The sequence below is a fragment of the Ictalurus punctatus genome, unplaced genomic scaffold (assembly GCF_001660625.3).
Source record: "Ictalurus punctatus breed USDA103 unplaced genomic scaffold, Coco_2.0 Super-Scaffold_100, whole genome shotgun sequence".
Lineage (NCBI taxonomy): Eukaryota > Metazoa > Chordata > Actinopteri > Siluriformes > Ictaluridae > Ictalurus > Ictalurus punctatus.
This window is the reverse complement of record NW_026521086.1, coordinates 2,040,783-2,065,676: the sequence shown is the minus strand read 5'-3', so window position 1 is coordinate 2,065,676 and position 24,894 is coordinate 2,040,783. Positions and strand designations below refer to the sequence as shown.

General features: G+C 43.1%; 1 protein-coding gene and 7 non-coding genes across 8 annotated transcripts in view; 4 read left to right on the top strand and 4 right to left on the bottom strand.

Moving 5' to 3' along the window:
- Positions 1-5,211: 5,211 nt before the first annotated feature.
- On the bottom strand, positions 5,212-5,283 carry trnag-ucc (transfer RNA glycine (anticodon UCC)). Its single transcript has one exon. It is a non-coding gene; the product is annotated as a tRNA-Gly (tRNA).
- A 96-nt stretch (positions 5,284-5,379) lies between these two features.
- On the top strand, positions 5,380-5,452 carry trnav-aac (transfer RNA valine (anticodon AAC)). Its single transcript has one exon. It is a non-coding gene; the product is annotated as a tRNA-Val (tRNA).
- Positions 5,453-6,653: 1,201 nt separating this feature from the next.
- trnag-ucc (transfer RNA glycine (anticodon UCC)) lies at positions 6,654-6,725 on the bottom strand. Its single transcript has one exon. It is a non-coding gene; the product is annotated as a tRNA-Gly (tRNA).
- Positions 6,726-6,821: 96 nt separating this feature from the next.
- On the top strand, positions 6,822-6,894 carry trnav-aac (transfer RNA valine (anticodon AAC)). Its single transcript has one exon. It is a non-coding gene; the product is annotated as a tRNA-Val (tRNA).
- Positions 6,895-10,843: 3,949 nt separating this feature from the next.
- On the bottom strand, positions 10,844-10,915 carry trnag-ucc (transfer RNA glycine (anticodon UCC)). Its single transcript has one exon. It is a non-coding gene; the product is annotated as a tRNA-Gly (tRNA).
- A 96-nt stretch (positions 10,916-11,011) lies between these two features.
- trnav-aac (transfer RNA valine (anticodon AAC)) lies at positions 11,012-11,084 on the top strand. Its single transcript has one exon. It is a non-coding gene; the product is annotated as a tRNA-Val (tRNA).
- Positions 11,085-13,821: 2,737 nt separating this feature from the next.
- trnai-aau (transfer RNA isoleucine (anticodon AAU)) lies at positions 13,822-13,894 on the top strand. The gene has a single exon. It is a non-coding gene; the product is annotated as a tRNA-Ile (tRNA).
- Positions 13,895-24,708: 10,814 nt separating this feature from the next.
- The window catches only part of LOC128629623 (NLR family CARD domain-containing protein 3), a 16,875-nt gene continuing 16,689 nt past the window's right edge, over positions 24,709-24,894 (bottom strand). Inside the window, exon 10 of the mRNA XM_053678370.1 lies at positions 24,709-24,894. This exon is cut by the window's right edge and continues 597 nt beyond it. The gene's annotated coding sequence lies outside the window, so the exon portion shown is untranslated.

The following is a 24,894-nucleotide window of genomic DNA, read 5'->3' as shown; positions in this document are numbered from 1 at the left end:
ACATTTTTTATGCACAACAGCAGATTTCCTTCTTTTGTGCTTTTGTAGCAAAGCAGTTAACATTTGCTTACAAAATGAAAGGGAGTCTCTGGTTTTCCACAGAAAGTGGAAGCCTGGCTCTTTCGTTGCTCAATAAGACTATGTGCATGACTGGAAAATTTTCCATAAAGTACTGGTCGCCAAGTTCACCTATCAGCAAGAGGTCTACGCCCGAAAAAGGCTGGGAGCGGTTTCCCTTCCATTGAGCTTTTGTAGCAAGGCAGATAACAGCTGCTTGCAAAATCACGGGCAGTCTCTGCTTTTCCACTGAATGTGGAAGCCTGGCTCTTTCCTTCATCAAGAAGACAAGAGTAATGATGCGCTTGACAAGAGGTTGCGACTTGTAATTCCCCACCTACAAACGGGAAAACACAAAGCAAACGCACCCTCAACTTGAAATCGCCATTCGTCAACAGTGGGAAGTCTTCTCATCTACCAGTTCCTTCCCTGTTCATCGAGTGACGTCGAGTCGGCATGACGGATTCAGAACTCACAAAGTGGCACTTACCTCGGTCTTTATTTGCTTTAGATCAGGGTTGTCCAGTCTTCTCCAGAATGGGCCAGTGTGGTTGCAGGTTGTCATTCTAACCAAGCAGAAGCCACACTTTAGTCTATTGAAAGCCAAGATCAGCGGATCCAACAATTGGAATCAGGTGTGCCTCCTGCTAGATTGGAACGAAAAGCTGAAGATTGGACAACGCTGCTTAAGACCAATCAGCATATAGACATATTTGCTTATTAAATATAAAACATTGACTATATAGATGGCTGATTGTGGAAAATGTACACCTCTCATCACAGTTTGCATGCTAGCTTGTCGCTAACAAAAGACAGACACGGAGAGACGGCATTTTCTAACATTTTCGCCCCTGTTCACGGGTCAAACGTGCCCTGTTGGATAAGGCTGTGTTTACAAACAGCAAAGAAGCACTAAGAATTCAAGTGGGAAGCAGAAAGAGTTGTGGGAGGCCTGCAGAGAAGCCTATGGCACATTCTGTTGACCCATTTACTTTCAGGTAGGTGATTCCTTCCTTTTGTGCCAACTACCATAAAGTAGCTCCAGAAGCTCCGAGTTACAATCCGTGCATTGGCCAGGAATCAAACGCAGGTCAACTACTTGGAAGGCAGCTATGCTCACCTCTATACCACCAATGCCATGCTAGGCAATTCAACTCTGCTGAACAAAAGTTTAAGTATGTGCTCTTCTCATCAGCAGACCATAGGCAAGAGCCGAAGCGCAGCTCTGTCATGGTTTCTGTAGTGTGGTGGTTATCACGTTTGCCTAACACTCATCACTGTAGGATCAGGTCCTCCAGGAACAGCCGCAAAGCGACACCTTGGACAGAGCAGATTTCCTTCTTTTGTGCTTTCGTAGCAAAGCAGTTAACATTTGCTTACATAATGAAAGGGAGTCTCTGGTTTTCCACAGAAAGTGGAAGCCTGGCTCTTTCGTTGCTCAATAAGACTCTGTGCGTGACTGGAAAATTTTCCATAAAGTACTGGTCGCCAAGTTCACCTATCAGCAAGAGGTCTACGCCCGAAAAAGGCTGGGAGCGGTTTCCCTTCCATTGAGCTTTTGTAGCAAGGCAGATAACAGCTGCTTGCAAAATCACGGGCAATCTCTGCTTTTCCACTGAATGTGGAAGCCTGGCTCTTTCCTTCATCAAGAAGACAAGAGTACTGATGCGCTTGACACGAGGTAGCGACTTGTAATTCCCCACCTCCAAGCCGGAAAACGCAATGCAAACGCACCCTCAACTTGAAATCGCCATTCGTCAACAGTGGGAAGTCTTCTCATCTACCAGTTCCTTCCCTGTTCACCGAGTGACGTCGAGTCGGCATGACGGATTCAGAACTCACAAAGTGGCACTGACCTCGGTCTTTATTTGCTTTAGATAAGGGTTGTCCAGTCTTCTCCAGAATGGGCCAGAGTGGTTGCAGGTTGTCATTCTAACCAAGCAGAAGCCACACTTTAGTCTATTGAAAGCCAAGATCAGCGGATCCAACAATTGGAATCAGGTGTGCCTCCTGCTAGATTGGAACGAAAAGCTGAAGATTGGACAACGCTGCTTAAGACCAATCAGCATATAGACATATTTGCTTATTAAATATAAAACATTGACTATATAGATGGCTGATTGTGGAAAATGTACACCTCTCATCACAGTTTGCATGCTAGCTTGTCGCTAACAAAAGACAGACACGGAGAGACGGCATTTTCTAACATTTTCGCCCCTGTTCACGGGTCAAACGTGCCCTGTTGGATAAGGCTGTGTTTACAAACAGCAAAGAAGCACTAAGAATTCAAGTGGGAAGCAGAAAGAGTTGTGGGAGGCCTGCAGAGAAGCCTATGGCACATTCTGTTGACCCATTTACTTTCAGGTAGGTGATTCCTTCCTTTTGTGCCAACTACCATAAAGTAGCTCCAGAAGCTCCGAGTTACAATCCGTGCATTGGCCAGGAATCAAACGCAGGTCAACTACTTGGAAGGCAGCTATGCTCACCTCTATACCACGCTAGGCAATTCAACTCTGCTGAACAAAAGTTTAAGTATGTGCTCTTCTCATCAGCAGACCATAGGCAAGAGCCGAAGCGCAGCTCTGTCATGGTTTCTGTAGTGTGGTGGTTATCACGTTTGCCTAACACTCATCACTGTAGGATCAGGTCCTCCAGGAACAGCCGCAAAGCGACACCTTGGACAGAGCAGATTTCCTTCTTTTGTGCTTTCGTAGCAAAGCAGTTAACATTTGCTTACAAAATGAAAGGGAGTCTCTGGTTTTCCACAGAAAATGGAAGCCTGGCTCTTTCGTTGCTCAATAAGACTCTGTGCGTGACTGGAAAATTTTCCATAAAGTACTGGTCGCCAAGTTCACCTATCAGCAAGAGGTCTACGCCCGAAAAAGGCTGGGAGCGGTTTCCCTTCCATTGAGCTTTTGTAGCAAGGCAGATAACAGCTGCTTGCAAAATCACGGGCAGTCTCTGCTTTTCCACTGAATGTGGAAGCCTGGCTCTTTCCTTCATCAAGAAGACAAGAGTAATGATGCGCTTGACACGAGGTAGCGACTTGTAATTCCCCACCTCCAAGCGGGAAAACGCAAAGCAAACGCACCCTCAACTTGAAATCGCCATTCGTCAACAGTGGGAAGTCTTCTCATCTACCAGTTCCTTCCCTGTTCATCGAGTGACGTCGAGTCGGCATGACGGATTCAGAACTCACAAAGTGGCACTGACCTCGGTCTTTATTTGCATTAGATAAGGGTTGTCCAGTCTTCTCCAGATTGGGCCAGTGTCTTTGCAGGTTGTCATTCTAACCAAGTAGAAGCCACACTTTAGTCTATTGAAAGTCAAGATCAGCGGATCCAACAATTGGAATCGGGTGTGGCTCCTGCTAGATTGGAACGAAAAGCTGAAGATTGGACAACGCTGCTTAAGACCAATCAGCATATAGACATTTTTGCTTATTAAATATAAAACATTGACTATATAGATGGCTGATTGCGGAAAATGTACACCTCTCATCACAGTTTGCATGCTAGCTTGTCGCTAACAAAAGACAGACACGGAGAGACGGCATTTTCTAACATTTTCGCCCCTGTTCACGGGTCAAACGTGCCCTGTTGGATAATGCTGTGTTTACAAACAGCAAAGAAGCACTAAGAATTCAAGTGGGAAGCAGAAAGAGTTGTGGGAGGCCTGCAGAGAAGCCTATGGCACATTCTGTTGACCCATTTACTTTCAGGTAGGTGATTCCTTCCTTTTGTGCCAACTACCATAAAGTAGCTCCAGAAGCTCCGAGTTACAATCCGTGCATTGGCCAGGAATCAAACGCAGGTCAACTACTTGGAAGGCAGCTATGCTCACCTCTATACCACCAATGCCATGCTAGGCAATTCAACTCTGCTGAACAAAAGTTTAAGTATGTGCTCTTCTCATCAGCAGACCATAGGCAAGAGCCGAAGCGCAGCTCTGTCATGGTTTCTGTAGTGTGGTGGTTATCACGTTTGCCTAACACTCATCACTGTAGGATCAGCTCCTCCAGGAACAGCCGCAAAGCGACACCTTGGACAGAGCAGATTTCCTTCTTTTGTGCTTTCGTAGCAAAGCAGTTAACATTTGCTTACAAAATGAAAGGGAGTCTCTGGTTTTCCACAGAAAATGGAAGCCTGGCTCTTTCGTTGCTCAATAAGACTCTGTGCGTGACTGGAAAATTTTCCATAAAGTACTGGTCGCCAAGTTCACCTATCAGCAAGAGGTCTACGCCCGAAAAAGGCTGGGAGCGGTTTCCCTTCCATTGAGCTTTTGTAGCAAGGCAGATAACAGCTGCTTGCAAAATCACGGGCAGTCTCTGCTTTTCCACTGAATGTGGAAGCCTGGCTCTTTCCTTCATCAAGAAGACAAGAGTAATGATGCGCTTGAGAAGAGGTTGCGACTTGTAATTCCCCACCTCCAAGTGGGAAAACGCAAAGCAAACGCACCCTCAACTTGAAATCGCCATTCGTCAACAGTGGGAAGTCTTCTCATCTACCAGTTCCTTCCCTGTTCACCGAGTGACGTCGAGTCGGCATGACGGATTCAGAACTCACAAAGTGGCACTTACCTCGGTCTTTATTTGCTTTAGATCAGGGTTGTCCAGTCTTCTCCAGAATGGGCCAGTGTGGTTGCAGGTTGTCATTCTAACCAAGCAGAAGCCACACTTTAGTCTATTGAAAGCCAAGATCAGCGGATCCAACAATTGGAATCAGGTGTGGCTCCTGCTAGATTGGAACGAAAAGCTGAAGATTGGACAACGCTGCTTAAGACCAATCAGCATATAGACATATTTGCTTATTAAATATAAAACATTGACTATATAGATGGCTGATTGTGGAAAATGTACACCTCTCATCACAGTTTGCATGCTAGCTTGTCGCTAACAAAAGACAGACACGGAGAGAAGGCATTTTCTAACATTTTCGTCCCTGTTCACGGGTCAAACGTGCCCTGTTGGATAATGCTGTGTTTACAAACAGCAAAGAAGCACTAAGAATTCAAGTTGGAAGCAGAAAGAGTTGTGGGAGGCCTGCAGAGAAGCCTATGGCACATTCTCTTGACCCATTAATTTTTAGGTAGGTGATTCCTTCTTTTTGTGCCAACTACCATAAAGCAGCTCCAGAGGCTCCGAGTTAGAATCCGTGCATTGGCCGGGAATCGAACCCAAGTCAACTGCTTGGAAGGCAGCTATGCTCACCTCTATACCACCAATGCCACACTAGGCACTTCAACCCTGCTGAACAAAAGTTTAAGTATGTGCTCTTCTCATCAGCAGACTGTAGGGAAGAGCCGACTAACACCTTTGTCATGGTTTCTGTAGTGTAGTGGTTATCACGTTTGTCTAACACGCAAAAGGTCCCTGGTTTGAGACTGGGCAGAAACAAGCCAGCAATTTTGAACTTTGCTTTAATAACTGACCGGTTGTCATCACTGTAGGATCAGCTCCTCCAGGAACAGCCGGAAAGCGACACCTTGGACAGAGCAGATTTCCTTCTTTTGTGCTTTTGTAGCAAAGCAGTTAACATTTGCTTACAAAATGAAAGGGAGTCTCTGGTTTTCCACAGAAAGTGGAAGCCTGGCTCTTTCGTTGCTCAATAAGACTCTGTGCGTGACTGGAAAATTTTCCATAAAGTACTGGTCGCCAAGTTCACCTATCAGCAAGAGGTCTACGCCCGAAAAAGGCTGGGAGCGGTTTCCCTTCCATTGAGCTTTTGTAGCAAGGCAGATAACAGCTGCTTGCAAAATCACGGGCAGTCTCTGCTTTTCCACTGAATGTGGAAGCCTGGCTCTTTCCTTCATCAAGAAGACAAGAGTAATGATGCGCTTGAGAAGAGGTTGCGACTTGTAATTCCCCACCTCCAAGCGGGAAAACGCAAAGCAAACGCACCCTCAACTTGAAATCGCCATTCGTCAACAGTGGGAAGTCTTCTCATCTACCAGTTCCTTCCCTGTTCACCGAGTGACGTCGAGTCGGCATGACGGATTCAGAACTCACAAAGTGGCACTTACCTCGGTCTTTATTTGCTTTAGATCAGGGTTGTCCAGTCTTCTCCAGAATGGGCCAGTGTGGTTGCAGGTTGTCATTCTAACCAAGCAGAAGCCACACTTTAGTCTATTGAAAGCCAAGATCAGCGGATCCAACAATTGGAATCAGGTGTGGCTCCTGCTAGATTGGAACGAAAAGCTGAAGATTGGACAACGCTGCTTAAGACCAATCAGCATATAGACATATTTGCTTATTAAATATAAAACATTGACTATATAGATGGCTGATTGTGGAAAATGTACACCTCTCATCACAGTTTGCATGCTAGCTTGTCGCTAACAAAAGACAGACACGGAGAGAAGGCATTTTCTAACATTTTCGTCCCTGTTCACGGGTCAAACGTGCCCTGTTGGATAATGCTGTGTTTACAAACAGCAAAGAAGCACTAAGAATTCAAGTTGGAAGCAGAAAGAGTTGTGGGAGGCCTGCAGAGAAGCCTATGGCACATTCTCTTGACCCATTAATTTTTAGGTAGGTGATTCCTTCTTTTTGTGCCAACTACCATAAAGCAGCTCCAGAGGCTCCGAGTCAGAATCCGTGCATTGGCCGGGAATCGAACCCGAGTCAACTGCTTGGAAGGCAGCTATGCTCACCTCTATACCACCAATGCCACACTAGGCACTTCAACCCTGCTGAACAAAAGTTTAAGTATGTGCTCTTCTCATCAGCAGACTGTAGGCAAGAGCTGACTAACACCTTTATCATGGTTTCTGTAGTGTAGTGGTTATCACGTTTGTCTAACACGCAAAAGGTCCCTGGTTCGAGACCGGGCAGAAACAAGCCAGCAATTTTGAACTTTGCTTTAATAACTGATCGGTTGTCATCACTGTAGGATCAGCTCCTCCAGGAACAGCCGGAAAGCGACACCTTGGACAGAGCAGATTTCCTTCTTTTGTGCTTTTGTAGCAAAGCAGTTAACATTTGCTTACAAAATGAAAGGGAGTCTCTGGTTTTCCACAGAAAGTGGAAGCCTGGCTCTTTCGTTGCTCAATAAGACTCTGTGCGTGACTGGAAAATTTTCCATAAAGTACTGGTCGCCAAGTTCACCTATCAGCAAGAGGTCTACGCCTGAAAAAGGCTGGGAGCGGTTTCCCTTCCATTGACCTTTTGTAGCAAGGCAGATAACAGCTGCTTGCAAAATCACGGGCAGTCTCTGCTTTTCCACTGAATGTGGAAGCCTGGCTCTTTCCTTCATCAAGAAGACAAGAGTAATGATGCGCTTGAGAAGAGGTTGCGACTTGTAATTCCCCACCTCCAAGCGGGAAAACGCAAAGCAAACGCACCCTCAACTTGAAATCGCCATTCGTCAACAGTGGGAAGTCTTCTCATCTACCAGTTCCTTCCCTGTTCATCGAGTGACGTCGAGTCGGCATGACGGATTCAGAACTCACAAAGTGGCTCTGACCTCGGTCTTTATTTGCATTAGATAAGGGTTGTCCAGTCTTCTCCAGATTGGGCTAGTGTCTTTGCAGGTTGTCATTCTAACCAAGCAGAAGCCACACTTTAGTCTATTGAAAGCTAAGATCAGCGGATCCAACAATTGGAATCAGGTGTGCCTCCTGCTAGATTGGAACGAAAAGCTGAAGATTGGACAACGCTGCTTAAGACCAATCAGCATATAGACATATTTGCTTATTAAATATAAAACATTGACTATATAGATGGCTGATTGTGGACAATGTACACCTCTCATCACAGTTTGCATGCTAGCTTGTCGCTAACAAAAGACAGACACGGAGAGACGGCATTTTCTAACATTTTCGCCCCTGTTCACGGGTCAAACGTGCCCTGTTGGATAAGGCTGTGTTTACAAACAGCAAAGAAGCACTAAGAATTCAAGTGGGAAGCAGAAAGAGTTGTGGGAGGCCTGCAGAGAAGCCTATGGCACATTCTGTTGACCCATTTACTTTCAGGTAGGTGATTCCTTCCTTTTGTGCCAACTACCATAAAGTAGCTCCAGAAGCTCCGAGTTACAATCCGTGCATTGGCCAGGAATCAAACGCAGGTCAACTACTTGGAAGGCAGCTATGCTCACCTCTATACCACCAATGCCATGCTAGGCAATTCAACTCTGCTGAACAAAAGTTTAAGTATGTGCTCTTCTCATCAGCAGACCATAGGCAAGAGCCGAAGCGCAGCTCTGTCATGGTTTCTGTAGTGTGGTGGTTATCACGTTTGCCTAACACTCATCACTGTAGGATCAGCTCCTCCAGGAACAGCCGCAAAAAGCGACACCTTGGACAGAGCAGATTTCCTTCTTTTGTGCTTTCGTAGCAAAGCAGTTAACATTTGCTTACAAAATGAAAGGGAGTCTCTGGTTTTCCACAGAAAATGGAAGCCTGGCTCTTTCGTTGCTCAATAAGACTCTGTGCGTGACTGGAAAATTTTCCATAAAGTACTGGTCGCCAAGTTCACCTATCAGCAAGAGGTCTACGCCTGAAAAAGGCTGGGAGCGGTTTCCCTTCCATTGAGCTTTTGTAGCAAGGCAGATAACAGCTGCTTGCAAAATCACCGGCAGTCTCTGCTTTTCCACTGAATGTGGAAGCCTGGCTCTTTCCTTCATCAAGAAGACAAGAGTAATGATGCGCTTGAGAAGAGGTTGCGACTTGTAATTTCCCACCTCCAAGTGGGAAAACGCAAAGCAAACGCACCCTCAACTTGAAATCGCCATTCGTCAACAGTGGGAAGTCTTCTCATCTACCAGTTCCTTCCCTGTTCATCGAGTGACGTCGAGTCGGCATGACGGAGTCGGCATGACGGATTCAGAACTCACAAAGTGGCTCTGACCTCGGTCTTTATTTGCATTAGATAAGGGTTGTCCAGTCTTCTCCAGATTGGGCTAGTGTCTTTGCAGGTTGTCATTCTAACCAAGCAGAAGCCACACTTTAGTCTATTGAAAGCCAAGATCAGCGGATCCAACAATTGGAATCGGGTGTGCCTCCTGCTAGATTGGAACGAAAAGCTGAAGATTGGACAACGCTGCTTAAGACCAATCAGCATATAGACATATTTGCTTATTAAATATAAAACATTGACTATATAGATGGTTGATTGTGGAAAATGTACACCTCTCATCACAGTTTGCATGCTAGCTTGTCGCTAACAAAAGACAGACACGGAGAGACGGCATTTTCTAACATTTTCGCCCCTGTTCACAGGTCAAACGTGCCCTGTTGGATAATGCTGTGTTTACAAACAGCAAAGAAGCACTAAGAATTCAAGTGGGAAGCAGAAAGAGTTGTGGGAGGCCTGCAGAGAAGCCTATGGCACATTCTGTTGACCCATTTACTTTCAGGTAGGTGATTCCTTCCTTTTGTGCCAACTACCATAAAGTAGCTCCAGAAGCTCCGAGTTACAATCCGTGCATTGGCCAGGAATCAAACGCAGGTCAACTACTTGGACGGCAGCTATGCTCACCTCTATACCACCAATGCCATGCTAGGCAATTCAACTCTGCTGAACAAAAGTTTAAGTATGTGCTCTTCTCATCAGCAGACCATAGGCAAGAGCCGAAGCGCAGCTCTGTCATGGTTTCTGTAGTGTGGTGGTTATCACGTTTGCCTAACACTCATCACTGTAGGATCAGCTCCTCCAGGAACAGCCGCAAAGCGACACCTTGGACAGAGCAGATTTCCTTCTTTTGTGCTTTCGTAGCAAAGCAGTTAACATTTGCTTACAAAATGAAAGGGAGTCTCTGGTTTTCCACAGAAAGTGGAAGCCTGGCTCTTTCGTTGCTCAATAAGACTCTGTGCGTGACTGGAAAATTTTCCATAAAGTACTGGTCGCCAAGTTCACCTATCAGCAAGAGGTCTACGCCCGAAAAAGGCTGGGAGCGGTTTCCCTTCCATTGAGCTTTTGTAGCAAGGCAGATAACAGCTGCTTGCAAAATCACGGGCAGTCTCTGCTTTTCCACTGAATGTGGAAGCCTGGCTCTTTCCTTCATCAAGAAGACAAGAGTAATGATGCGCTTGAGAAGAGGTTGCGACTTGTAATTCCCCACCTCCAAGTGGGAAAACGCAAAGCAAACGCACCCTCAACTTGAAATCGCCATTCGTCAACAGTGGGAAGTCTTCTCATCTACCAGTTCCTTCCCTGTTCACCGAGTGACGTCGAGTCGGCATGACGGATTCAGAACTCACAAAGTGGCACTTACCTCGGTCTTTATTTGCTTTAGATCAGGGTTGTCCAGTCTTCTCCAGAATGGGCCAGTGTGGTTGCAGGTTGTCATTCTAACCAAGCAGAAGCCACACTTTAGTCTATTGAAAGCCAAGATCAGCGGATCCAACAATTGGAATCAGGTGTGGCTCCTGCTAGATTGGAACGAAAAGCTGAAGATTGGACAACGCTGCTTAAGACCAATCAGCATATAGACATATTTGCTTATTAAATATAAAACATTGACTATATAGATGGCTGATTGTGGAAAATGTACACCTCTCATCACAGTTTGCATGCTAGCTTGTCGCTAACAAAAGACAGACACGGAGAGAAGGCATTTTCTAACATTTTCGTCCCTGTTCACGGGTCAAACGTGCCCTGTTGGATAATGCTGTGTTTACAAACAGCAAAGAAGCACTAAGAATTCAAGTTGGAAGCAGAAAGAGTTGTGGGAGGCCTGCAGAGAAGCCTATGGCACATTCTCTTGACCCATTAATTTTTAGGTAGGTGATTCCTTCTTTTTGTGCCAACTACCATAAAGCAGCTCCAGAGGCTCCGAGTTAGAATCCGTGCATTGGCCGGGAATCGAACCCAAGTCAACTGCTTGGAAGGCAGCTATGCTCACCTCTATACCACCAATGCCACACTAGGCACTTCAACCCTGCTGAACAAAAGTTTAAGTATGTGCTCTTCTCATCAGCAGACTGTAGGGAAGAGCCGACTAACACCTTTGTCATGGTTTCTGTAGTGTAGTGGTTATCACGTTTGTCTAACACGCAAAAGGTCCCTGGTTTGAGACTGGGCAGAAACAAGCCAGCAATTTTGAACTTTGCTTTAATAACTGACCGGTTGTCATCACTGTAGGATCAGCTCCTCCAGGAACAGCCGGAAAGCGACACCTTGGACAGAGCAGATTTCCTTCTTTTGTGCTTTTGTAGCAAAGCAGTTAACATTTGCTTACAAAATGAAAGGGAGTCTCTGGTTTTCCACAGAAAGTGGAAGCCTGGCTCTTTCGTTGCTCAATAAGACTCTGTGCGTGACTGGAAAATTTTCCATAAAGTACTGGTCGCCAAGTTCACCTATCAGCAAGAGGTCTACGCCCGAAAAAGGCTGGGAGCGGTTTCCCTTCCATTGAGCTTTTGTAGCAAGGCAGATAACAGCTGCTTGCAAAATCACGGGCAGTCTCTGCTTTTCCACTGAATGTGGAAGCCTGGCTCTTTCCTTCATCAAGAAGACAAGAGTAATGATGCGCTTGAGAAGAGGTTGCGACTTGTAATTCCCCACCTCCAAGCGGGAAAACGCAAAGCAAACGCACCCTCAACTTGAAATCGCCATTCGTCAACAGTGGGAAGTCTTCTCATCTACCAGTTCCTTCCCTGTTCATCGAGTGACGTCGAGTCGGCATGACGGATTCAGAACTCACAAAGTGGCTCTGACCTCGGTCTTTATTTGCATTAGATAAGGGTTGTCCAGTCTTCTCCAGATTGGGCTAGTGTCTTTGCAGGTTGTCATTCTAACCAAGCAGAAGCCACACTTTAGTCTATTGAAAGCTAAGATCAGCGGATCCAACAATTGGAATCAGGTGTGCCTCCTGCTAGATTGGAACGAAAAGCTGAAGATTGGACAACGCTGCTTAAGACCAATCAGCATATAGACATATTTGCTTATTAAATATAAAACATTGACTATATAGATGGCTGATTGTGGACAATGTACACCTCTCATCACAGTTTGCATGCTAGCTTGTCGCTAACAAAAGACAGACACGGAGAGACGGCATTTTCTAACATTTTCGCCCCTGTTCACGGGTCAAACGTGCCCTGTTGGATAAGGCTGTGTTTACAAACAGCAAAGAAGCACTAAGAATTCAAGTGGGAAGCAGAAAGAGTTGTGGGAGGCCTGCAGAGAAGCCTATGGCACATTCTGTTGACCCATTTACTTTCAGGTAGGTGATTCCTTCCTTTTGTGCCAACTACCATAAAGTAGCTCCAGAAGCTCCGAGTTACAATCCGTGCATTGGCCAGGAATCAAACGCAGGTCAACTACTTGGAAGGCAGCTATGCTCACCTCTATACCACCAATGCCATGCTAGGCAATTCAACTCTGCTGAACAAAAGTTTAAGTATGTGCTCTTCTCATCAGCAGACCATAGGCAAGAGCCGAAGCGCAGCTCTGTCATGGTTTCTGTAGTGTGGTGGTTATCATGTTTGCCTAACACTCATCACTGTAGGATCAGCTCCTCCAGGAACAGCCGCAAAAAGCGACACCTTGGACAGAGCAGATTTCCTTCTTTTGTGCTTTCGTAGCAAAGCAGTTAACATTTGCTTACAAAATGAAAGGGAGTCTCTGGTTTTCCACAGAAAATGGAAGCCTGGCTCTTTCGTTGCTCAATAAGACTCTGTGCGTGACTGGAAAATTTTCCATAAAGTACTGGTCGCCAAGTTCACCTATCAGCAAGAGGTCTACGCCTGAAAAAGGCTGGGAGCGGTTTCCCTTCCATTGAGCTTTTGTAGCAAGGCAGATAACAGCTGCTTGCAAAATCACCGGCAGTCTCTGCTTTTCCACTGAATGTGGAAGCCTGGCTCTTTCCTTCATCAAGAAGACAAGAGTAATGATGCGCTTGAGAAGAGGTTGCGACTTGTAATTTCCCACCTCCAAGTGGGAAAACGCAAAGCAAACGCACCCTCAACTTGAAATCGCCATTCGTCAACAGTGGGAAGTCTTCTCATCTACCAGTTCCTTCCCTGTTCATCGAGTGACGTCGAGTCGGCATGACGGATTCAGAACTCACAAAGTGGCACTGACCTCGGTCTTTATTTGCATTAGATAAGGGTTGTCCAGTCTTCTCCAGAATGGGCCAGAGTGGTTGCAGGTTGTCATTCTAACCAAGCAGAAGCCACACTTTAGTCTATTGAAAGTCAAGATCAGCGGATCCAACAATTGGAATCGGGTGTGGCTCCTGCTAGATTGGAACGAAAAGCTGAAGATTGGACAACGCTGCTTAAGACCAATCAGCATATAGACATTTTTGCTTATTAAATATAAAACATTGACTATATAGATGGCTGATTGCGGAAAATGTACACCTCTCATCACAGTTTGCATGCTAGCTTGTCGCTAACAAAAGACAGACACAGAGAGACGGCATTTTCTAACATTTTCGCCCCTGTTCACGGGTCTAACGTGCCCTGTTGGATAATGCTGTGTTTACAAACAGCAAAGAAGCACTAAGAATTCAAGTGGGAAGCAGAAAGAGTTGTGGGAGGCCTGCAGAGAAGCCTATGGCACATTCTGTTGACCCATTTACTTTCAGGTAGGTGATTCCTTCCTTTTGTGCCAACTACCATAAAGTAGCTCCAGAAGCTCCGAGTTACAATCCGTGCATTGGCCAGGAATCAAACGCAGGTCAACTACTTGGACGGCAGCTATGCTCAACTCTATACCACCAATGCCACACTAGGCAGTTCAACCCTGCTGACCAAAAGTTTAAGTATGTGCTCTTCTCATCAGCAGACTGTAGGCAAGAGCTGACTCACACCTTTGTCATGGTTTCTGTAGTGTAGTGGTTATCACGTTTGCCTAATATGCAAAAGGTCCCTGGTTCGAGACTGGGCAGAAACAAGCTAGCAATTTTGAACTTTGCTTTAATAACTGACCGGTTGTCATCACTGTAGGATCAGCTCCTCCAGGAACAGCCGGAGAGCGACACCTTGGACAGAGCAGATTTCCTTCTTTTGTGCTTTTGTAGCAAAGCAGTTAACATTTGCTTACAAAATGAAAGGGAGTCTCTGGTTTTCCACAGAAAGTGGAAGCCTGGCTCTTTCGTTGCTCAATAAGACTCTGTGCGTGACTGGAAAATTTTCCATAAAGTACTGGTCGCCAAGTTCACCTATCAGCAAGAGGTCTACGCCCGAAAAAGGCTGGGAGCGGTTTCCCTTCCATTGAGCTTTTGTAGCAAGGCAGATAACAGCTGCTTGCAAAATCACGGGCAGTCTCTGCTTTTCCACTGAATGTGGAAGCCTGGCTCTTTCCTTCATCAAGAAGACAAGAGTACTGATGCGCTTGACACGAGGTAGCGACTTGTAATTCCCCACCTCCAAGCCGGAAAACGCAATGCAAACGCACCCTCAACTTGAAATCGCCATTCGTCAACAGTGGGAAGTCTTCTCATCTACCAGTTCCTTCCCTGTTCACCGAGTGACGTCGAGTCGGCATGACGGATTCAGAACTCACAAAGTGGCACTGACCTCGGTCTTTATTTGCTTTAGATAAGGGTTGTCCAGTCTTCTCCAGAATGGGCCAGAGTGGTTTCAGGTTGTCATTCTAACCAAGCAGAAGCCACTCTTTAGTCTATTGAAAGCCAAGATCAGCGGATCCAACAATTGGAATCAGGTGTGCCTCCTGCTAGATTGGAACGAAAAGCTGAAGATTGGACAACGCTGCTTAAGACCAATCAGCATATAGACATTTTTGCTTATTAAATATAAAACATTGACTATATAGATGGCTGATTGCGGAAAATGTACACCTCTCATCACAGTTTGCATGCTAGCTTGTCGCTAACAAAAGACAGACACGGAGAGACGGCATTTTCTAACATTTTCGCCCCTGTTCACGGGTCAAACGTGCCCTGTTGGATAATGCTGTGTTTACAAACAGCAAAGAAGCACTAAGAATTCAAGTGGGAAGCAGAAAGAGTTGTGGGAGGCCTGCAGAGAAGCCTATGGCACATTCTGTTGACCCATTTACTTTCAGGTAGGTGATTCCTTCCTTTTGTGCCAACTACCATAAAGTAGCTCCAGAAGCTCCGGGTTACAATCCGTGCATTGGCCAGGAATCAAACGCAGGTCAACTACTTGGAAGGCAGCTATGCTCACCTCTATACCACCAATGCCATGCTAGGCAATTCAACTCTGCTGAACAAAAGTTTAAGTATGTGCTCTTCTCATCAGCAGACCATAGGCAAGAGCCGAAGCGCAGCTCTGTCATGGTTTCTGTAGTGTGGTGGTTATCACGTTTGCCTAACACTCATCACTGTAGGATCAGGTCCTCCAGGAACAGCCGCAAAGCAACACCTTGGACAGAGCAGATTTCCTTCTTTTGTGCTTTTGTGCTTTTGTAGCAAAGCAGTTAACATTTGCTTACAAAATGAAAGGGAGTCTCTGGTTTTCCACAGAAAGTGGAAGCATGGCTCTTTCGTTGCTCAATAAGACTCTGTGCGTGACTGGAAAATTTTCCATAAAGTACTGGTCGCCAAGTTCACCTATCAGCAAGAGGTCTACGCCCGAAAAAGGCTGGGAGCGGTTTCCCTTCCATTGAGCTTTTGTAGCAAGGCAGATAACAGCTGCTTGCAAAATCACGGGCAGTCTCTGCTTTTCCACTGAATGTGGAAGCCTGGCTCTTTCCTTCATCAAGAAGACAAGAGTAATGATGCGCTTGATTCGATGGGTAGGGGTAGACATGGCCAGGGAATAAGAGAAACAATACAGAGCAGCAAGTAGTTACACAGACTCCTGAATGTTCTCAATAACCATACATTTCATGTAAACACCAACCAGAAAAACTGAAAATATATGTACACACTGTATTTCACAATAATTAACAATGGTCAAGTCCATCAATAACGCAAATGTCCAAGTCTGTTAAGATCAGTACCCCAACTAAACTTTCTAAATCTTACGGTTCGGTCCCCATTTGGGCGCCACTCTGTAGCTTGTTACCTTATGGGGTTTGGACGCCAGACAGTTCAAATTAACAGTCACTTATAACTTATAATTTGGACATCACTCAGAATAAAAAAATCAGTAGGCTACTCAATTCTTACAAAATAAGTTTATTATTATTTATGCAATAAACATAAGAAAATACAGATCGTTTCAGTCATAGAAACTGAAATAATGAAAACCAAAAAGTTAATAAACGCAACCATAAGGAAACAAGGCTCTATTCATTAAAGAAAATTTTCACACACAAAAGGCAGAAAAAAAAAACATTTAACCCCAAAATAATTCTTAACCAAAACAAAAAGTTGTTCACTTTAAAAGCTGCACTTCAATGGCGGTGATTTAGGCGTACGGGAGTTCGTGATCCCGAAAGCATGGGAAACCGGCAGTCAGATTCCGCTTAACACTTGGAGTTCTTTACAGACAGTAACATCCAGTGATTTAAACATACTGGTTCTCTACAAAAGTATTAAAGAAAGGATCTCAAAACCGTGATGTGCCTCCGAACCCTCAAAACTCCGCTCGCTCGTTTATTCACCTTGGCAGAATATTCCCGAAGTGTTCGCCAGCCTCCTGAATCAATATCCACAAGGTTATAATCCACAGTAAGAGCATTAGCATGGTCCTTGGCAAACGCACACCATCAGTTCCGCCATTCCCACCTGGCTCTCATTTCCGTGTCCCGCTTTCTCTCACCTAGTCACCTGTTCTTTTTATTGCTTCCTAAGACCCCACCCTTCTCTTCATCTCTTTTTTTACTTCCGTTAATTAAAACACCACGGAATGGAACGGACTCCGCTTCTGTGTCACTAAATGGTAAAATGGTAAATGGCGCACTTATAAAACACTTTTATCCAAAGCGCTTTACACTGTGTCTCTTTTACCCATTCACACACCAATGGTAGCAGAGCTGCCATGCAAGGTGCTAACTTGCCATCAGGAGCAACTTGGGGTTCAGTGTCTTGCCCAAGGACACTTTGGCATGTGGAGTCATGTGGACTGAGAATCAAACTGCCAACCCTACGATTAGTGGATTAGTGGACAACCCACTCTACCACCTGATCCACAGCCGCCCCTGTCACGGTGTAGCTATCTGTTACAAATGAATGGGAAAATATCCTTGGCATCCCTGCAATTCAAGGATGTTGTAATTGGTAAGTTGTGATGTCAAAAGTATCTGTACCAAGTTGATACTAAAATTTTAAAAAGAATGATACGATAACGTTTTTTTTTCAGTACCGGCAGTACCAAGTATTCTCCTGCTTTCTGATTGACTTTCTTTTGTAGGTATTAATTAACCGTGATTTCCACTCAGCCATCTTACTAGAATTTGTGTAGGTTAGGAATAAGACTGAGGATGGAGTTGTACAGTTTTGTAGTGTGTATCATTTGTAAATATTGTTAACTTCTTTACCATAACCATGCTGAGGGAGGCGTTGACTAAATTAGAGATGGTGCTGGACCAACAAACCACTGAGCTTGCTTCAACTACAGGTGTTCCAGGTGCAGTCTTTGGATACTGATGAAGATTTACTGCCCTGCAAGATCTTCCTCAACTGCGTAGTCTGGAGCAAAGGATGCAACAGAGCCCAGATTGCAAGCAAAAACTGGTGAGAATTTTTTTCTTTTTTTGTTAACAATTGCTTGCACAATTACACAGCTACTGAGAGTGTTTGTTTTCTCAAGGTGACACACTCGTACTCAAAGCACAACATTCAACACCACTTTGATATGAGGGAACAGTTATGACCTAATCTTTGGTAGAGGAGCAAAACATGGAAAGCACACAGGGCAGGGTAACTGCAGGAGTAGTGAGAAGCACTGACACAGTTGACAAGGCAATACATGCTTATTAATTATTTATATTTTATATTATTTTATATTATATTATTGTTTTAAAAATCATCGGTTTCGGGTAAACTGGTTGGCGCTTATTGACAGGGCAGATGTGCTCGACTGCACCTGGCGCATATTGAAGAGGGTGATTGCTAACTCCTTTGCAAAGAACCTCAATTGGAGGGGAGTCAATGGAAAGACTTCACTGGCCACTCTCCAACTTGGAGAGGTCATGATTGGTAAGTATATCTGTTTACATACAGAATTAGCTGTCTCTCTCAGATTATATGTAAGGGGTAATCCACAGCTAGATGTGCATTAAACAATTTTAGTGCATGATGTGGAGGAAAAGAACCACTCGTTCAAATCGTCACCTAGCCATGGATTACCCCGCTTATACCATGGTCTTTCCACAATTAATAACATTAAAGCTGTCATTGATTTTAGAAGCACAAACTTTGATTAGAAGTTTAAAATGACAGTTAATTTCTATTAGTTAGGTTGTTAGATCTGGAATTTTGCCCGATATAAATCAGACACAGAGATAAAGTAGTGTGATGAGATTTTTAATTACCTTACCTTAACAGCAATTTTTAATTACCTTAATCTGATTAAAGTCAAGTTACTCGAAGTAAGCACTAATCGAATTAAGACATGTCGAGTACTCCTGTTTTAGTCGCATTATCAACGTGTATTACAGACATGTAAACACCTGAATCACATTATTAACGTTGTGTGAGTTTTCACCACATTTTGCGACAGGACACGTACACACACGGCAGTGCTCAACATTTTACGGCGAACAAGAGAGCACCGCTGCATCACAAAACCGCATACTTGCCTACTATAAGCCTGTAGTTAGGAAAATACATCTATCTCGGCTACTATAGAGACGCTAAGTGCACGGTTTGGGATGCAGCTCACGGCTTCAAGCAGTTGTCTATTTGCACGTACAGCATGACAAATAAATAACTGCGTTAAAGCGTTCATAAAAAAAATAAATAAAAACACCCAAAACTGTATACTATACCATAACGAAGACGAACTGTATGTTGATACGTGAAATTCTGGAGGGACATCGGACGGTGTGGCGCGGTGACACCTTAATCACGTTATTATCTTACTCAGAGTAAGGTCAATAATTAGATTACTGCTGTCCATGTAAACATAGTCAATGTTGCGCAGCAGTAGTGTAGTAAAACTGAGAGTTGAATTACTTCACAAACAGTGATGGTAACACCTCATTGCTCAGAAATATAATGTAACTTTTCACCAGCAAAGTTATTTTTTTTGTTAAAGTTGCAGACAGCACCGGCAAGAAGTGTCTGTGTGTATGAATGTGTGTTAACGAATGTCTCTGTATGCTCGAGTGTATGTGCGTGTGTGTGTTTGTGTGTGCATGTAGGCTGCGCGTTGATTTAGAAATGCTCACAGTGATAAAACTGACTGGAACTACCTGTGCAATAAACGGTTATAATGCACACCTTCCAGCCATTCAGAATCCAATATTCACACTGACCATGGTATAAACGTAATTAATGCTTAAGATTCATAATAACCTTACGATATGTATTGCTTTCTTCCAATGTTCATAGAAACCTCTTCACGGCTAAAGCTGCAGAGATGGAGGTTGAGGGGACCATGAAGAGGTGGCTCCAGCTGGCATCAGATTGAGAGTGCGGGCGCAAGAGAAGACTTTTGAAAACTTTTGCAAAAAGAAGGTATTTAGAGTGTTTTAACTGTGGTGTCTTTGTTAATTTGTTAAAATGTTCATATTATAGTCTATTTTTGATTGTTTATAAAAGTCCTTGCTGTTTTTAAGTGGTTGAAATTGTGTGTGTGTGTGTGTGTGTGTGTGTGTGTGTGTGTGTGTGTGTGTGTGTTGGTAGCTGGGTGGCTATACAGTTGCGATCGGAAGTTTACATACCCCTTGCAGAATCTACAAAATCTTAATACTCTTAACAAAATAAGATTGATCATAAAAATCCTAAGTTTCTTATTTAGTACCGCCATGAATAAGCTATTTCACATAACAGATGTTTACATATAGTCCACAAGATAATAGCTGAATTAATCAAAATTACCCCCATTCAAAAGTTTACACACGTTTGCTTCTTAATACTGTGTGTCGTTACCTGAATGATCCACGACTCTTTTTATGTGTTATGATAGTTGTTCATGAGTCCCTTGTTTGTCCTGAGCAGTTAAACTGCCCACTGTTCTTCAGAAAAATCCTCCAGGTCCTTCACATACTTTGCTTTTCCTGCATATTTTAGCCCTTTCCAGTAGCGGTTATATGATGTTCCGATCCATCTTTTCACACTGAGGACAATTGAAGGACTCGTACACGACTATTCCAAAAGGTGCAAACATTCACTAATGCTCAAGAAGGTAACAGCATGCATTAAGAGCCTGGCTGTAAACGTTGTAAACAGGATGATCATGTCATTTTTTTTGTCTTCTGGGATACTTCTTCTATGCTGTATTAACCATCTTTCTGTAATAAACCTTTTTCACCTCAGAGGACGAGTCTGCAAGTGTTGTCTAATTTCCACGACACAACTCAGTTTTTAGATTTTTTTATTTTATTTTTAAGAAAAATAATTAAAATTCAATAACCTTTTGACTGTATGAGGTACCGGTAAATAAGCAAAAACATAGTACTACTTTCATAAAATGTCATGTGCAGCTTGATGCTAATTATAGTAATGTATAGTAATTCTGAGTCTTGAACAGTAAACTCTCAAGTGTCATTGTCATGTCACAGCAAACCAGCGACTCCGTTTCTCAGAATGCACCTCAGACTACAAACATGGCAAACACAAACTACAACTCCAAACCAACACACCGACATTGTTAACCTTCTCCAGAATACTAATCAGACAAACCTGTTACCAATGAACCCACTACATTAGAGAAGGAAATACTGGATGTGAAGTGTATTAGCGCTAATGTGTGTGTGAATAGACTATCAGTTTAGATACTGACTCTGAACACTACTAACATGCAGTGCTTTCTTGGGGTGGTGATGAACATCACCTTTTTTCTTCTCTCCTCCCCTCCCTTTCCTAAATATTCCATTGAGAAGAAAAAAACAGTTTTTTCTGAACAGTTAATAAAGCTGAGGCTCGAAGGCAAGTCGCTGGCATAGAAAGTCTGCTGTTACCACTGCAAGTACCAGAAGTCACTGACTGCAAAACTGTGTTTACAAGGAGAGTCACTGCAGTCATCAAAGTAGATGGGATAGAGATCTGCTGGGCTAGCAGTGTGGATGAAAGGGCTCTTGCTTCATTTTGTGCTTATTTTGTCTTCTGTTCAACATATCCATCTCATTTGAAGAACACTCTTCAAGAAACAGATTTTTCTTCAGCAATATGTTTTGAAACTTACTATGGATGGTGACAAGCCTCTACCTACTCCAGTTACCAGAGTAATCAACCTCTTACAGTAATATCTGCCAAAAATGCCTCGCCTATTCTGGTGTCCTAAATGCTCTCAGAGAACGATTGTCAAATTAATCCAGCACATTGGTCTCAATCATGCACATGAGGCAAATTTTTCAATAACTTTTGGTCTTAATGACTGTCAGAGGACCTTTTCAAAGTATGAGTCCTTTAAATGTCATATTTACCAAAAGCATAAACGCACTGTGTTACAACGGACTATGGCTGATGATCCTCAGCATCTGCTTGAGGAAGTTGTGGAAGAATGTTATAATGACGATGGTACATTTGAAGTTTGCAATCCCCTCGGGTCTAAACGTAACAAGCAAAAACTGTGTGCAATCTACTATACAGTTGGAAATATGGGTACAAAGTATTGCTCTCAGTTAAAACATTAATTTAGCTTTACTTCCTTTTGTTATCATTATTATTCATACTGTGTGAAATGTGAGGATGAGTGGACTGTCCTCTCACCAGATGAGGAGGTTGATTACCAGGCACTAGATATATATACAATGTTGTTGACAATTTACTTATTAGCACTAGGTATTCTTGCTGAAGACAAAACAGCCCCACTTTATATTGATTTTACTCTTCACCCTTTAATCTATCTTTCTTCTTCTCATTATTATTATTATTATTATTATTATTATTATTATTAGAGTAGTAGCCTAGTAGTATTCATCTTAGCATAGGATTAGGAAGTGATTTCTAAAAACTGTCAATCACACCTTCATGCTAAATCTGTACATGATGTCAATGGTTCACTGCTCCTCTCTTAAAGTCGAGGGACCCTCGACTTTAAGTCTTTTTATTGCAAAAGCGGCTGCAAAAATAATTTTGTGCAGATGGAAAAAAACGTATTAGGCTAAGCAAATGGCCTGAGTTTTTTTTTTCCTAGCAGTTTTTGTTATGTATATGTATTTCATCAGCGCTGCTACGAGTTTCTTCCCCCCCTCCCCCGGTAACAATAATATAGCCTTATTCTGTTTACTCAGAAAGACTATAACTTTATTTTCAGTTCCTCTCCTTAACTTCAGTCACTTCCTCACTGAAACCTATAATCAGAATAACTCCAAAGCTCAGGTCTAAGCCTAAGTCTCCACTCTAAATCATGTGTCTAGAACACAGGCTCTGAACTCTTATCTAACACATTTGGTGTTTTATCTGCTCTAAAGCACCCACCTCAGCTCGTGCAGGCCGCTTAATTAGCTGATGACTTGAACCAGGTGAGTTTGGTGAAGGTTCTAATTGAACATCCTCAGGAGTGTAAAGAAGCCTCTCTCTAATATCTTTCTCACCGGTTCAACTCCAACTTCATCACCACCCCAAGAAAGCACTGCATGTTAGTAGTGTTCAGGTTCAGTATCTAAACTGATAGTCTATTCACACGTACTACACTTCACATTCAGTATTTCCTTCTCTAATCTAGTGGGTTCATAATAAAACTGCCATATTTAATCATGAGCACCAAAAGTCATGTTTATTCTCATCACTGCTCCTGTGTAACTTAATAGGTTCCGTAGGAGGCCTCAACTATTTCACTCAAGAATATCCACAAATAGGGAAGAAGATTACAGAGATAAATGTAATGTTTACATTAAATCAACGATTATCAAGAGAGAGAAAGAAAGTGAGTTCTAGACCTCTGACCTGTACATGATGTCATCAAAGATCTTATGGTTTACTGCTCCAATTTAATTGTGTGTGTGTGTGTGTGTGTGTTAGGGATGCACCTATGCCGATGACACTCATGTGTCAGCCTGATACTGTGTTCATGTACTCGTACTTGTAAAACTACCCCGATACAACCGCACCGACACCACTTTATGACAACGTGACATAGCCTAACCTCTCGTCGTCACTTGAGTAGGTAGTCGGAAGAGGAGCAATGTCAGAAAATCGTCACACGCACGTAATGCGACACCGCTAGCTTTAGCCTCAGAGTCACCGACACTGACTTTCTTCAGTTTACTTTCTGTCAGCGTTATATTTTATTCCCAACATGACCTCAGTCCTCATCAGACGGAGGAGAAATCATCACATGACTGAGGAAGAAAGTGTGTGTCCTCTAAGTCAGGGATTAAACACCACCGAGAAGGTTTATAAACTTTATAAAGCGGAGTTTGTGGAGCACGGAAGCATGACAGTGATGCGGTCGCAAGCTGCTCAAAAGGTTTATTTTAATTTAAGTTTGTCATTATATGCTGTATTTGCACGCTTGCAGTGTAAATTCTGTCAGAAGTGATGTATTAGTAACGAGTCCTCGTTGCTGATCACGCGTGGTGTAGACGCGCTGATACAGAGTGTAGCGCAAGTAAGATCAGTAATGTCTAATTCAAACATTATGATCAAAAGTAAACAAGTAAAATAATGTCTAAAGACAATGAGCTTAATGTCTAAAGACAATGTATATATAATGTCTAAAGCCAAAGCTCCTCCGTTTACTTGTATTTGTTTACAGCGTGGTCTTTCCCTCATCAATATGGCGTACATGTTGACATGAATGCTTACGTGCGCATGCGCATAGTATTTCTTTACAACGTGAACTCGCCAGCTACACACACACATTTTTGTCCTTTTTGTGTTTATTTCTTGAGAAATCGAAGAGAGAAGCTGGAATGTTAAGTGAATGTCCAATATAAACCCAACTTTACCTCGGTTTATCAGTTTATACATTAAAAACATTACAGAAATATAAAGTTATTTTAGCTGCTAAATTACTTAGCCACTTTTACACTCACTGTTGTTTATTTTAGTTGCTATAAGCAGGGAGCAAACAATGGATTTTAGGATAAAGTAAGGTTATAGTGCCGCTAAAACAGAATTACAAATCTCTCCTCATGAGTTAAATAGTGCACTAGATAGGGTGTAGACCGTCATTATTTCATCCCTAATGTAGTGCACTTAAACCGGAAATGACATCGATTTGGGATTCAGCCACACAGCTTCCGTTTAACTTACCTCGGGTTTAAAAACAGAACGTTTTATTTTTAATTCCTCAAACACAGACAAAATAACCAGCTTTTATGTTTAAACCGGATCTAACTGTAAAACTGTCAGAAATTATTTAATTTGGAGATGATTCGTTCGGTGTAATAACTCAACTGCTCGGGAGATACCCGCTGCAGCTTTTTCTTCTTCTGTGATTTCTACTGGTCGGAGACGCAGCTGTTAGGCGCGTTACCGCCACCGCGTGGACTGGAGGATATAGTTCCTGGTTGGAGGAAGCCTAACCTAACAAATTTACACCAATAATTTCCACTCATGGTTTTATTAGACCTATTTATTATTCCAGTGGAGTTTATGACCTCTTCATGAATGCCAGCAGTGAGTCGTTCACTGTGTCTTACCCAGATATACTGAGTGAAATACTGAGTCACCACAAGCTCAATCTCTAAATGTTTAACAGCACCAAAGCTTTCAATTCTGGTGACTTTGGGAGTATTTATTTATTTATATGATCATATAATGTAACAAAAATTAACATAAGCATGTGCTGCACAACATTTCATTAGTTTAATTTTACATTTGAATTTACTGTAAAGCGCTTTGCTAAATTTTACTACGTAAACTTTTATAGGTATTAAAACTGGTTACTGTTTGGTTGATGACAAAC